A 15,080-nucleotide genomic window follows, 5' to 3' on the forward strand; every position below is an offset into this window, starting at 1 on the left:
TTTTTTTTTTCTTGGTACCCAACATTTGTTGATGTTTGTGGCTGAATTTCATTTTAGCAGCTGCTCTGCAGACTGGCTGTGTACTTTTATTGTTCTCTGTGACCCTTGTCTGTCTTTCAGCTAGGATTTGCCAGTAAGGTCTTAAAATAATCTTAGGTAACAGTAAGAGTTTGTTAAGCTAAAGAATTTGTTTATAAAAGCGAAATTAAAATTTATATTTGAGCCTTCAGAAGTAGATTAATGTTAGAAATGTCATGGTTTCTGTTTTTCTTCATACTGTGATCCTTTATTCAGACTTGTGGTTCATATTGGCCAAAGGGTCAATAGTTTCATCTTCCCTTATCAGTTTTCTTGCTTTTATTGTAGGGAGGACTTTTTTTCCTCACTCTGGAAACAGACTACAACTTGATTACATTGATCTTTTGAACCTATTCGGTGTTATGATTGTTAGTTAGAAATGCATCCTTACGTGTAATTTCTCTCTTTTTTTAAAAAAAAAAATTGTCTAGGCACTTGCTATGATTTTCAGATGTGGTACAATAGTCCCTCTTGTCTACAATTGCCAATGCGGAATAGTGTGGGTTTCATACAAGCTTTGTTGTATTTTGCCTTATTTTGAGTATCTGAGCTATTGTGTGATATCTCAGATTGTGCTGTGGGTCTGTGCTTTGGTAGTCTAGCAGGCCCCATTGTGACTGACTTACACACACACATAGACGAGATAAAAATGTGTGTATAAAACACATACAATGGAATTCCAAGCATCAATTTATTTGACTTATTTTTCCACAATGTGTCTTGCAAAATAGAAATATTTTGCCTTTAAGGCAAAAATTCTGAGGCATTGCATAAAAAAATTAAATTCCGTCAGGAAGGACTTCTGCTGTTATTTTACTTGAAGCAGGATTATTGCCAATGCTTCAGAAATTTAATTTGGCTTCATCTTGTCAAATCTTGAGAGCTCCCAGGATGGGGTTTACATAGCCTTTGAGTAATCTGTTCTGGAGCTGCAGTGCCCATCCAGTGGAAGAAGCTTGGTTTCTCTTCTTGATGCTCAAAGAGAACTTCCCAGGTAGCAATTCATAGCTGTGCCTTCTCGTATCATTTGTCACTACTGAGAGAAATTGGGCCTATGTCTTTAATTGCCATTCATATACTGCTAGGTCGCTGCCTGGTCACCCTTTGGCTTTGTTTCCTCTCATAAAATCATAGGGCATTTTGGGTTGGAAAGGACCTTTAGGACCATCCAGTTCCACTCCCTCTGCTGTGGACAGGGACACTTTCCACTGGACCAGGCTGCCCAGGGCCCCATCCAGCCCAGCCTTGAAGACGTCCAGGGATGAGGCATCCACAGTTTCTTTGGGCAGCCTGTGCCAGTGCCTCACCACCCTCTGAGTAAAGATTTCTTCCTGATACCTGATGCAAATCTCTCCTCTTTTAGTTTAAAGCTGTTACCCCTTGTCCTTTCACTATGCTGCCTGGCAAAGAGTCTCTTCCCTTCTTTCTTCTTTCTTGTAGGCCTCTTTATGTAGGCTACAACTCTGCACTGAGGTCTCCTCGGAGCCTTCTCCAGGCTAGACAACCCTAGCTCCCTCAGCCTTTCTTTACATGACAGGTGCTTCAGCCTTCTGATCATCCTTGTGACCCTTCTCTGATCCTGTTCCAACAGCTCCCTGTCATTCTTATGCTGGGGACCCAGAGCTGAACACAGTAGTCTAGGTGGAATTTCACAAGAGCAAGGGAGAGAATCACCTCCCCTGTCCTGCTGGTTGCAATTCTTTTGATGCAGCGTGCAGTTGGCTTTCTGGGCTACAAGTTCCTGCTGATAGCATATGCTCAGCTTTTTGTCCTCCTCAATCCCCAAGTCCTTTTCTGTAGGGCTGCTCTCAGTCCATTCTTTGCCCAGACTGGATTTCTGTTTGGGTTTGTCCTGATAAAGATTCAAGACTTTGCACTTGGCCTTGTTGAACTTCATGAGGTTCATATGGGCTCACCTGAGTGTGTCAAGGTTCCTCCGGATGGCGTTGCTTCTCTTCAGCAAGTCAGCTCACCACTCAGCTTGGTATTGTCCATAAATTTGAAGAGGGTGCATTCATCCTGCTGTCTGTATCACTAACAGCTGCAGTTGCCTCTTTTGCAAATTTATTACTGAAGTACTTAGTTTAATTTTTGATATTAACAAAACCTAATGGTCTTGATCGAAATCACTTTACAGCTTTGTGAGAAGTGTGAAGAAATATGCTCTGCCAGTTGTTTGAATGCTGTTGCTAGCACAGGTCAGTAGATGGTTACAAGTGCAGCAAATGCATCCAGCATTAGCATGCTCCAGCATGGAGAGAACATCATTTGTGATGCGTTCCCTAGGACAGGTTCTCAAAGTGATTAGATTGGTGAGATTCTGATTTAACATCATCTGCAAGATATCCTTTTGTTCCTTTCTGATGTGTGTGAAAAACCTGTGTGTCACAGAGTATCTTCCCTCTACTCCCAGCAGCTAAGAGGAGGTATGTAGAGTATTTACTAAGCATGTTGAAATAAAACCCCAAGTGTTAGGTGCCCCATTGTCTTTGTGTTCTTGCAAACAGGTATTGTGGCTCTTCATACATGCACATCCTTCTTAATTTGAATTCTGAAATTCCAAAATGATATTTTATGAAAATAAGAGGATATTTTTAAATTTGGAACATTTGTGAAATTACAGCAGTTTTCTTGAGTGTTTGGAATCTTCATGGGGGATTAATACTGTAACCTTCTGTTTTTCTTCAGTCTGGTTTCAAAACTGAAGTCAGGAATACCAGATACTAATGGAAATAATCTTAGTCTCTGCCACTCATAGCATTCAGATCAGTCTTCCATGTTGTTGTGAGCCTTCTCTTGAGGTAAACGGTAATGACATTTCTTGCATTTTATTCAAGTGTGTCTCACTAATAGGAAACTTACAGGCTATCTTCTAAAGATTTTTCTCACTTTCATTGCTTTGTTACGTTTGTTATCTTCAGTTTTAGAATGGAATATTCTAGATAATGAAAAGCCTTGAAAATACGGGGAATTTAATGTCTCATGACAATTACCAAGAGGTTCCACTTGGACTCCATCACGATTCAGCACAATTCAGCCAGAACTAAACTGTCTTCCACACAAAAGGTCTCTCAAATGTTTTTTCATCTTTGTTGTTTATACTTCAGGGTTTTATTAGGTTGGGCAGAGCAGGATGTGAAAATACAAAGCTGGTACTCCATATGACATCCAAGCGTTAAGAAGTGTGTGAGAATGTTGGCCTTATCACCTCAGGGCTTGAGCACAGTTGGCCAGTATTAATGTGATGCAGGCATTCCGAGAACACGAGGTTACAGAAACATTGTTTTGGGAGATCCAGGCTTATTCTCAGAGCAGTACCATGCATTCAAGTGCTCCTGAGCCTGAGTAAATAAACTCAGCCAACAAAACTGACCATGCAAAGAACTACATGGGATTCTTTGCATTAATTGTGCTTTTAATTCACATTCCAGTTATACTATCAATGAAGTTGACTTCTAAAACCATGAAAACATTTGTGAAGTATTAACACACACAGCTCAGATATTGTTATTGATATATATTGATATATAGTTGTTGCCTTTTCTGACATCTTGATCCTTAAGCAAGTCTTTGTTTCCAGGATTGATTTACACTAATATTTTAATATGCATTAAAGACATTTCGTGGATGTGTTTTTGAATAATCTAGGCCTATTGCTTCTAGAAACAGCGATAACAGAAAATGTTACTTTAATGTAAAATAAACTTCAGTAAAGAAATTATTTTAAAGTATAAAGAAATAACTTTGTCTGCAGTATCTCATGTATGCTTTGCCAGTGAACAGTAATCCCTTCAAAGCTGTGGATCATTGACCAGTGCAGATTGATGTAGAACAAACAGTAAGATGCCGTATTAAATTAAAAATTAAAATTAGTGCTACTCTGTAGGGTTGTAAGGTATTTTTCACATTTTGTTTGTATTTTCAATATTAAAAGCTTTTCTTTGTCACACTGTATTCATTTGGAAAATTGAAGTTTCTGTGGAATATTCTTATGCAACAATACAGGACATATTCTGTGCTTGGAGTAGTTACATACGAAATAGCAGTGCACCTTGAAGACTGCCTTTTGTGAAAGTAATTAGAGAGTGCATATAGTTTCTTAAGAGGAATTTAAAGTATTTGGGGTATTTTATCCCATGTTTTTAAAATTCAGAATGAATAAAGAAGAATAGGAAACTGAATAGTTCTGTTGAATTTTCTCAAAACGTATTAACTTCGGTTGGTTGCGGAGATGCACGAACTGATAGCTATACTCAGAGAAGAAAATGGTGTTACGCAGACCTCGTGTTAATGAAATTCAAACTGAGGGAATGCTGTGAAAGAGATAAAAGACGGAAACCTGAGCTATTATTCGGACATTTAGACACTGTAATCAACAATGAAAAATGTCTGGCAATTCTTATATTGGACATGCTTATTATTTTGCTGTTCTCCGATGATTCAGACTCCACATGTAATTAAACACATTTTCATTAATTGTTCTGAATGCTTGTGTTGACAAGCATGACCTTCCTGAATTTAATATTAAGACACTTGTTACTGGAGATGTATTTACAGATACCTGGTTCACTTCGTCTGGAAATGAAACCCCTGTTGTCACATCTCTGAACCTATTCCGTCAAATGTATCGCAGCTGCAGCCATCCATGGTGTTTATTTCAGTGTGTTTTTTTGGCTTGCACAGTTTTGTTCTAGTTATTTTTCTGCCTTTTTGATAACAAGAGTGCTACTGTTTCATCAGCCTGGCTAGACTTATAGAAAAGTAGATGCTTAATCTTATTTTACACTTTCTCACTTGAATATAACTTGCTCATATGGGTCAATGGCAGTATTTTCTCAGCTTAGGCAAACTTATATTTCACCATTGTTAAATATTTGCATTTTATTCCTTCAGTGGTTGCTCTCTCTAGAGGTTTTCATAGTTGAAGCCCTTACTTTTAGGTTGCCTTAACTGGCAAATAGTATTGGTAATTTCATGAGGACATTTATTTTTCTCCAAATACATCTCTTCTTCCTATTGATTTTAACTAGAGCTGAGTGTTCTTCCTTTCTAATTATTGCTATATTTTTCTAGCCATAGTGAAAAGAAAAAAATATTAAAGTATTTCTTAAAAGGTAATTAGCGTATGGCAATGACTAAATAATGTGATTTAACTAGTTAAATTAGTTGACAGTGATTCAGTAAAGCATTTTTGGAAAATTACTGGAGTAGCATCTTACACACTTGCGTAAACTTATGGGTTCTGAGTTTCTTTTTTTGGTCAAAACTTCCCTGTTACAATGGAACTTGGAATTCAAAATCTTCTGATTTACCCTTGCTTGCTTCATCCAGGTTCTCAAAGATTGTGCCTACACCAGTGGCCTTGCTTGTTCAGTGCCTCATTTTGAGTCCTTCAATGAGCATCACAAAGTGCACATCTTGTTCTTGCTCCAGGTTACCTTCTGGAGCAAACCAATGTGCTTGCTCCAAAGGGAAATGCAGTGTGTTCTCCCCTCTTACCCAGGGCGGTTCTTCAGTTTTAATCTTGTATTCTCAAACACTCCTAAATTTACTCCTGCACTGCCTGTGGGAGCATATGTACCCACAGAACTGCTGTAAAGACACTGTTAAATGACAGTGCAGCTGCTTTTTATTTTATATGTTTCTAAACTGACGTAATGTCCTAATAGCTGCTAATGCTCTGATCTCATGTTCTCTTTTTTCTTCCTGGGTGGACAGTATTGTGCTGTGCAGCACTCCATAAAGCAAAGTGCCTGTGGGCAGGCATGGGAGATGCCCAACTCCCAGTGCAGACAGCAAGGCCTACAGCAGGTGCTGTGTGTTTGGTCTACCAAATCACTCAGTGTTCCTTTCTGAGTTAATGAGAGGTCATGGTCTAGGAAGTTAGCAAACATTTTTTTAAGGGCCTACCTGAAAACCCAGATCCATGTTTGTATCAGATTGAGGCTCTCTTTGGGAAAAATACTTCCTTTGTGGCAGCTCTCTGTGTGTGTGTGTGTGTGTGTGTGTGTGTGTGTGTGTGTGTGTAAATATTACTTGGAAGTCATTTTGTTTTGGGAGAAACATTTCTAAGGTCATATTGCATTATTATTGACAAAATTACTTAAGTTTGCAGTTATCTTACCTGGTTTGACATGAACGCTATTCTGTGTGCTTATTGAAACAGTTGTCAAACCTCTGGTGTCTTAAAAAATAATTTTTATGGTAATCTATTCATAAGACACCAAAATCCAAAGGACAAATTTTCCACTCTTGAAGTCCCGCCCTCTGGCTTTTTGAGTAGAAAATACACATTGTAGGATAGCAGTAGCTACAAGATATGCATGGCTTCATAAATACATCCCGTTTTGTAGGGCTGGGATTGCAGAAATAGTAGATGCGATCTGAATAAGATAATTGTTATAGTATGTAGAAGGCATGCTGGATGACTGTGTTATCAACTTTGTACTGTAAAGTCATTGGCCCAGGTGGTGAGCGGCGCGCTGTATCCCATGATATAGGTCTCATTAATAATGTTTGTAGCAGATGTTTGTTCTAATGAGTGGAGCTGGATGTTCAGACAGAAGTAGGGTCCGTAAGGTAATGAGATGCCAGTTCTGAAAAAAAAAAAAAAGACTCTTACCAGTAAGAATCATTAAAAGCTTTAAAACGTCCATAGAATAATTCATATTAATCCAATCAAAGAGAACTGAGTTTTATAATGGTAAAATGTGACTTGAACAAAATACAAGTCATTAATGGATGTGAGTTACTGTCTTACATTTGTGTGAGTACTTTTTTATTTTTCATGTCTGTACGCATGTAGCTTTAGGATTGATTTTATTATTTTTTACTAATGCAGTGGCAGCTTAATTATGGTAAATCAGCTATTTAGAAGAAATACAGAACAGATAGTTCTTGCCAAAGGCTATTATATTTGAAAAATATCCATACAAACTTGGTGGCTCACAGATACCTAACTGTGAACAGCTAGGTACAGCATGTTAAGCCTCTATGAGAACCACTACTAATTGTTTAAAAGGCATTCATAATAAAATATTTAGTAATATCTATGAAGGTAGTAATTTTTACATAATTAGAAAATTGCATGTATGAAAAAGGCCTGCTGCCTACGTAATTCTCATTTTAATAGTATCAGTAGAAAATAAACATAGTGAGGCTGCACTTAAGTGTATGGTAAAATTGATGGCCAAACTTTTTAAACTGTTTATTAACCAAATAATAGTAACTTATGTGCTTTGGATAACTCAGAGTAATGGTTAAGACCTGTAATAGCGTCCTAGGTGTCTCCAGTTCAGCTTTATACAAAGTGAAGAATTTTCCTATTTTTCTGAAGTTCAAAGTTATTGTCAGCTATAGTGTTTCCAAAACTGTACTTAAGACTGTTACTTGAAGGATGAATACCTACTGGGAATATTTCTCATGCTTGCTTTTAAAAGGTAATGAATATGGGGGCCAAAAAATTTTCCCCTGAATACTCAATACTGTCTTCTTTTGCTGCCCTATGATCCTTTGGCTGGTAAGATGAAGCTTATGCACACAACTGATAAATATCAGCTTCCTAATATGAAAAATTGTCCAGAAGTCTTTTGAGTTGAGAGTAAAATATGAAAAGGTGATTATTGCTGAAGGTCAACTTGACAGAAATGAAGAAAACTGAGAAACAGATCTTCTGCTTTAGAAATGACAAGATAAAAGGAGGCAATGCAAAATAATGTGGCAGAGAAGAAAAAAGATCACCTGTTTGCATAAGACTGAAGAAGAGAGAGTTTTCCGTGAATGCATCTGTAGCAACTGGACAGATCAGTACGATGGGAAAGGCATTACAACAAAGGTGTGATAACCAAAGGACCAGCAGAATAGAAAGATGCTATAAAGGAAGGGAAGAAGATTACTCACCCATATCAGAAGATCCTGGGTTTGCAGGGAAAAGCTCCACCAAGGAGGGATCTCCAGAAAGAGAACCTTCCCCCATGGCAATCAGCCCTTAAATGAGGTCTAAGAGGTGCAGCCAGTCTCCACCCCTCCAGGTCACACAGCTGAGTTGCCTTCACCTGTGCTCCCAGGGCTGACCCGGTCCTTTTCTGAGGTGCTCAATCAGTGGTTGTGACTCAAGAGTTACTGTACAGCATCCAACTGTCATCTCGGAGAGGCAGGACAATGTTACAGAGGAAGATGAGATAACAGAACTGAATGAAGAAGGACAGGGAAGATTGGAGAGTTATGCTAATCCAATTGAAAAAACAAATAATGGAATTGAGAACTCATTATTTAGAATGAGAGACAACTTATCTTGAAAGCAGATTTAAAGAACAGAAAGATTGTCTACTGAGAGTGAAGATATTAAGATGGGATTAAACTTGAAGGAGAGTCTATTGGGAATGAGAAAGAGGACATAAATTAATTTTCAGATTGGTAAAAAATGATTCTTATAGACATAGAAGTTTATGCCAGTGATGGAAAATATCTGAAGTGGAGCATTACACAATTGTTAGCATATTCTTTTCTGGTGTGGAGGAGGAGGACAATAAGGTTGGCTGCTGAGGTTAGCCAACTGGCATCAGAAATAATTGTAACGGAGATTTAGGGCCATTCATCGCTGAAAGGCATTTATGAGCACAGAACTTCTCTCTAGGTATGGATACCCTATTTCTTGGTGGCCTTATGTTCTGACCCTAGATGGCTAACAAATCAATTAATGTTGTATCTTGGGTGTCTAATTATTTCCTTGTATTTAGTGTTATACATATTGCCATTCTTGGAGTCAGGAAAGGGCAGTTGCTTGTTAATATTGCGATGGGATACAGAACACTCTAGAATTTTCTAGAGTGGCATTTTTAGGGCATTTTTAAACTGCACCTTCCTCTTCTTCCTTTCTTTGGTTATCTTAAAAAAATATATATATACATATATATTCTTAAAATATTTATCAATTTTGCACAAGTGATTGGTAATGCTGTGTATCTGTTTGTTGAGGCACTGAAATTTTGAAGACCAGAAGTGCTCAGGATTTTGGGTTTGGCCCTGTATTGAGCAGGCTTTTCAGGAATAAATGAATTCATGAAAGGAGTGACAGGTTTTGTGAACAAGTGGACTTAACTTGAGTGGTTTGATTCAGAGTTAAATAAGCTCTGTTGATAGCATGTGCTTTCGAGATGGCCAGTGGCAGGGAAAACCTCAGCTCTTGAATGCTAATTGTATGAATGCTGACGTAGTTTGTGTGTGTGTAAGAAAGTTTCTGATCAGACTCTTGTGGTTATTTTTAATAAGTGTCTGAAAATAGGAGCAGTAAGGGTTTTTCTGTTATTGCTTTGAAGCTGCATCAAAATAGGATGATATTTAAAGAGACGTGTGGTAGAAACCTTACTGAAAAGGGAAGAGTGACTGTTGCTGTTCCCTTATTCCTACCTGCACTGTTTCGTTGCATGCATCTAAAGATGCTTTTAAGATCTTTAGAAAGGAAATGCAGTTTTTATTTACTATGATATAGATCCCAGCGTTCCTGCTTTGTAATCACTTTAACTAGCTCCTTAAGAGAGGACAAACCTGCTTATTTTTAAACTAATTGTGTAAGTAGGAGGTTCTTCCTTTTACTTTTGGAAGAACCTTGCTTGACGATGAATCTGGAATCCACATAGGATTTCTATTTCTGACTTTATTTCGAAGGAGATATTTAGTTGGGAACAGTACGTATTTTGGCTGGAAAACTGAAGTTGTGAAGTTCATAAAAATAGTTGCACTCAAGCATTCTCTTCCCCACCTCCCCCCTTCCAAATAATGCTAAAAGCTATAAATAGCTTTTGTAAGCTTCGGTATTAACCAGCTGTTGAGCACCTGTAGTTGAGCTCTGAAGTGTGTAGTAGTAATGTAATGTCAAGCTGCTCCAGCAGTCCATAAAGGCACACATATGATTAAGGATTATAGAGTGAGGTGTTTTTTTGTTTTTGTTTTTTTTGAAGGTTGCACCTACTTGATTTATGACTTTCTAGAACAGAAAATTATATAAAATGCCTTTCTAATGGTCACTAAGTTGAACAACTTGTAGATGTTTTATAGCACCGTAAATAGCATTCCTTTTAATTTTATGAAAAAAAACACAAATGCCTAATTCATAGTTTTATTTTGTGTATTTAGGTAGGGGGGTAAGAGAAAATGAGACAGGGAAGCAGAAAGGATGTGATTTTGGATTAGAAAGATGGAGTTCTGGTAGCAGAGACTCTACATCTTAATAGTTACTTCGTGTGTTTGCATTGGACACTAACCTTAGGATTACAAGACTGGTATCAACCTGTTTACCAAAGCATTAGAAAGAGTGGAAATTGCATTCCTACTTGAGTTTTTATCTGAGAGTGCAGAAAGTCCCTTTGCACGCTGAGTTAAAGGCACTTTACACGTGTAGCGTGTCCTGTAGATCATGATAAAGAAGCACTAACACAAGATTGCCTTCATCATCTCTGTCATATTCACCAGTTGATGTGTTCTCAGAGGACAGATATCAGCATTTCCTCACTTTTTACCCATTGTCCATGGAATGAGAGCTCACTTAGACTTTCCAGAGGTTGATTTTTTGTTAGCTGCTCTCAGGAGACATGATAACTCATTAGTACTGTTCAACTATAATGGTAATATAGTTAACCTTTACCAAGAGACTGTAGATCAAATGAAGCAGCACGGAGTATCTTAAGGTAGTAGGCTGGTATCTGGAAATGTTGTATAAATATTGTTTCTCTTAAGAAGTTTGCTCAAGGCAGTTTATTTTAAATGGCAATAAGTGTTACAGACCAGATCTAGCAGTTTCACAGCTCTTGGGCTAGGTTGCAATTGGTGGTGGTTTTTTGAATCTTCATGCTGCATTTGGAGTGGGGTGTGACTGTGTGTGTATATTTCTGTATTTATTTATTTATTGCTAAAGCACATTGATTCCATTTTGCTTCTTATCCCTCTCCTGAAGTCTGTCTTTTAAATCATTGAGTCAGTATAGAGAAATGAATAAATGGGTATGATGGGCCACATTGCCTCCAGTCTGGATCCAAATTGACATGAATGTCCGAAGAATACTTCCTTATTCTTTATTGTGGTCTCATTTATACGTGTCTGAAACAGTCACAACTCTGAAATGATATCACAGAAGGAAGCTGTTGGTTTGTTGTTTCTTTTTTAGGGGCTATAAAGTCCTAGCAGCGTATTACCTTGCCATAGGAAGGTACGTTTTGCAAAATACCAGGCTTGATGTATGCTATCAGAATGCTCCAGATCTGTGAAACAAGTTTAAATGCTTAAAATTCAGAGCCCTTTGAAAAGTGCTGCTTAACAATTATTCATATGAAACTATTTGAATATTTGGACAGACTGTCTTCGAAGCAAGCTCTTTTGTTTCTTTATAAAGAGTTAATGTATTAAAATGCTTATTAGGTAGCTTGTGCTACGAATACTAATTTTAGAGTATTCAACTGTAGTCCTAGAATGTTCTAATTAGACCAAGACAAATGGTATGCTTGTGTGTGTACCTGATGTTCAAGCCATGAGTATCAGAGAAAAATTAATAAATAAATCATTAATCATTCTTGTAGACCACTTTTGATAGTGAAACAGTGTGTCCTGTGCTGCTGATTCTCTTGGGAGCAGCATGGGCACATTTCGTGAAATGTAATGGATTAAGTTTATTCAGGGAAGAATGATATTGAGGCTATAGAGTGCAACTATACAAATATCTAGGGCATGTTTTCCTTTCAAACTAGGCCTCTAATCTGTGGGCACAAATGACAGTTGTAGCTTCTGAAGCTGCTGCCTGCGAAGTAGACAGAATTGACCCAGCATGTGTTCTGGCATAAATCATTTCAAAGTCAGGGGAACTTTGTTTTTCAAAGCTGTAAATACTCTTTTCTTTAATTGTGGAGCTCCATGGGAAACATGGTTCTCTTTCTTGGGAAAGGAGGAAAATAATTACTTGTCATCTGACATTAAGGTGGTGGGGTTTTGTTTGTTTGTCATCTAAATATATTTATGTCACTGCTTCTTTGCATTTTTTTTGAGCCTGTTACGTCAGGCACAGATTTCCCCTAAACAAGGCCTGCTCTAAAAGTAATGCCTCCTATTTTGTTACGCTGGTGCATGAATCAGAGGCAGATGTTGGTGGGATGGCAGTAGAGGCTGAACCTTCCCTCCAGTTTTCCATTATGTTTTGTTGCTGTTTGACAGATGGAAGCAGAGGGGTGGTCTGTCAAAGTGATGTCTGACATGGAAGTGCAGATGAAGGAAAGGTGTGTCACTGAATTCCTCTTCACAGTAAAAATGGCACCCAGTGATGTTCATTGACACTTGCTGAACATTTATGGAGGCCAAGCAGTGGATGTGAGCATACTGAAGGCTGGGCTGCACGGGCAACATCTTCCTAAAATTTATGGAAGATTGCCATCTAACAAGTTCAAACTAGCTTGAAGCTGAATATTTGCAGTAAGTAATAAAATGGATGTTTAATGTAAGAATTTGGTAGTTCAGTCAAGCTTTTGACATGAGATTTTTCAAACAAATGATACATTTTTAAAAAAGTAGTCAGAACATTATATTGTACAGTTATTTTCCAATAGTGTTCTTCCATCTAATATAGAAATGTACTTTAATGTACTTTAATACATATCTGACCACTTACCAGCACTGAAGTTTCAGCAAAGCAAAGAGAATTTACTATTTAAAATAAATCTGCTAGTATACAAATTCTGTTACTGGCTCACGTATTTTCAAGCTCATTAACCATTCTTCTTTTCTTTTGAACATCATATACTACAAACTGTAAGTATTCTTCAGTATTTATTAGTTGTAGGTAAATTTACTCTTTGCAGTAGGTCAAATCACGATAACGAGATGACTTCAAATTTAACCCATAAAGTTTAGTATTCTTTAAGAAAAGGAATGCTGTGGATATATATATTTTGTTTCTTTAACTTAATTAAAACTTTGGAAGGCTGTCAAGAAAATGCTGTAACTAGATAGTCTTTTTTTTTTCCCAACCTTGTTAAATTCTTGGTTTTACCAGCCCTGCTGCAGTTTCACAATCTAATAATACTTTAGAAAATATAGTTTTATATCGTTTTTTAATTTGCCATCTGTTAAATTAACTAAAGGCATTTTTATTCTTAATTTATAAAACGGGAAAAGCTAAAGTTTGAACTCAGTCTAAGCTATGATACTTAATTAGTAGAAATGATACCAGCTTCTGTGCTTCTGCATTTTTCCATGCTCCACAGCTATTGTTACCCTTCCCTATATTCAAAAATGAACTTCCCTATTAATGCTGGTGCATATTGTATTCCAGTTGAGAGTACTCCAGTGAATTGTATGATGATGCTACGTCTTATTAGTTGTGTGACCTAAAGGTTTGTTAGCTGTTTTGTTTTTTTTAATTGCAGATGTGTTTTTGTGCTCTTGCTGACCTTTGAAAAGTAGCTGCTGTATTGGCTTTCTCAGTCAATAGAGTTAATTTAAAAGGTTGTAAGGGGGAGTGTATCGTTGCATCTGCCTCTTCCTGCCTGTGTTTTTGTACCTTCTGGATATTGAAATTTGCATATTTCATGATTGTGGTTTGGGACATAAAGGTTTCTGTTGTAAATGGTGTCATCTGCAGGTTCTCTACTTCACTTCTGATGATTTTCTAGGTCACAGTAGTTACAATCTTCTCTGGACCTTCAGTTGTCAAAGGGAGCAAATGAGAAGGGAGACTTGAATTCAGAGTTGAAAGGGCAGTGGTGACAGGCAAGAATAAGAAAAAGAATGTGGTGTTGAGTGAGGTAACAGTAGAATACTGATGATTAGTAAAATCTATGAAGACCGATAGCCTGTACAAGCTCTGGGATTTCTGTTGTCTTACAGTGGTTACTTGTGTGATGTGTGTGTATACAAGGAACAGCATCTTGGAGAGTTCTGCATAAACGAAGTTTGTAGTCTCGAGTAAGCAGGTTGAACAATACATTATCAAAATCGGGCACAGCACTGTCATTGTGATACCAGGGGGTCAATAAGACAATTATTTTTTTCCCCTATCAAATCAGAGCAGCAAGATGGAGGAGTTTGAATGAGTGATTCAGAACATGAAGCTGGATATTGGGAATCTCAGCACTTAGAAAGATAGCTTTCTTGACTAACGTGAATATTGGAAACATCATTTTTTGGGAAAGATGCAAAATAAAGTTTGAGTGATAACATTTTGTTTTCATAACAGCTGAAGGATGGAGAATATTGTGGAATTGTGTTTTTAAAATGTCACTATAGGATGATAAAAATAAAATTCTGAATTACTGCTGAATCTGCTGAAGACACAGAATTACCACTGTGGACATACTTCAGTGCAAGTTGGCATCCATATCTTTTCTGGTGTAATAAGAGTTTAGACAGTGCAGTTATTGAAATCTGTGGAGCTATTTATTTCACCCCGAAGATGCTTCACAAATAAGCTTGATCAGAAGTTGAATTCCACCTTTTCTTTCCAGGTATTCATTAGTGGAGAATGCTGACCATTGACACATCAAGGTGTTTCTGACTGTAAATGAGATACATTTATTTTACTAATTAGCAACTTAGTAAAGTGGTACTTAAATATTTGAATTTAAAGTGTTGTTCTGTTGTTTTTTTAATCCCGATTGTCGAAGGTAAATTTGGTTCACTGATGAAAAGGCTTTGCTTTGAATTTAAAGCACTGTGATTGCAATGAGAGGTAACAATAGATCAGTTATGTGGATTCTCCTTCTAGATGGATAGATTTGGATAAACTAAGGAGTGGGGAAGGAATGAGGAATTCAGTCTCCAGTACTGATGAGGAATGACATTTCTTCAACCATTTTAGTCACAGTTTGTTTACTATTTAAAGGGAAAATAATATATTTGAAAAAGAAAGGAGTAGTGGTAAATCTCATGCCCGTGGACTTCTATCAAAATTTTGATTTATTCTAGATACTGAATCTAATGAAATTTCCTAGAACTGTAAGACAGATAAAGAAAGGATTGGAGAA

General features: G+C 37.3%; 1 protein-coding gene across 1 annotated transcript in view; it reads left to right on the plus strand.

Moving 5' to 3' along the window:
* Positions 1-15,080, plus strand: part of RNGTT (RNA guanylyltransferase and 5'-phosphatase) — a 179,758-nt gene that overhangs the window by 22,862 nt on the left and 141,816 nt on the right.

This window comes from Meleagris gallopavo, chromosome 2 (assembly GCF_000146605.3).
Source record: "Meleagris gallopavo isolate NT-WF06-2002-E0010 breed Aviagen turkey brand Nicholas breeding stock chromosome 2, Turkey_5.1, whole genome shotgun sequence".
NCBI classification, from domain to species: Eukaryota; Metazoa; Chordata; class Aves; order Galliformes; family Phasianidae; genus Meleagris; species Meleagris gallopavo.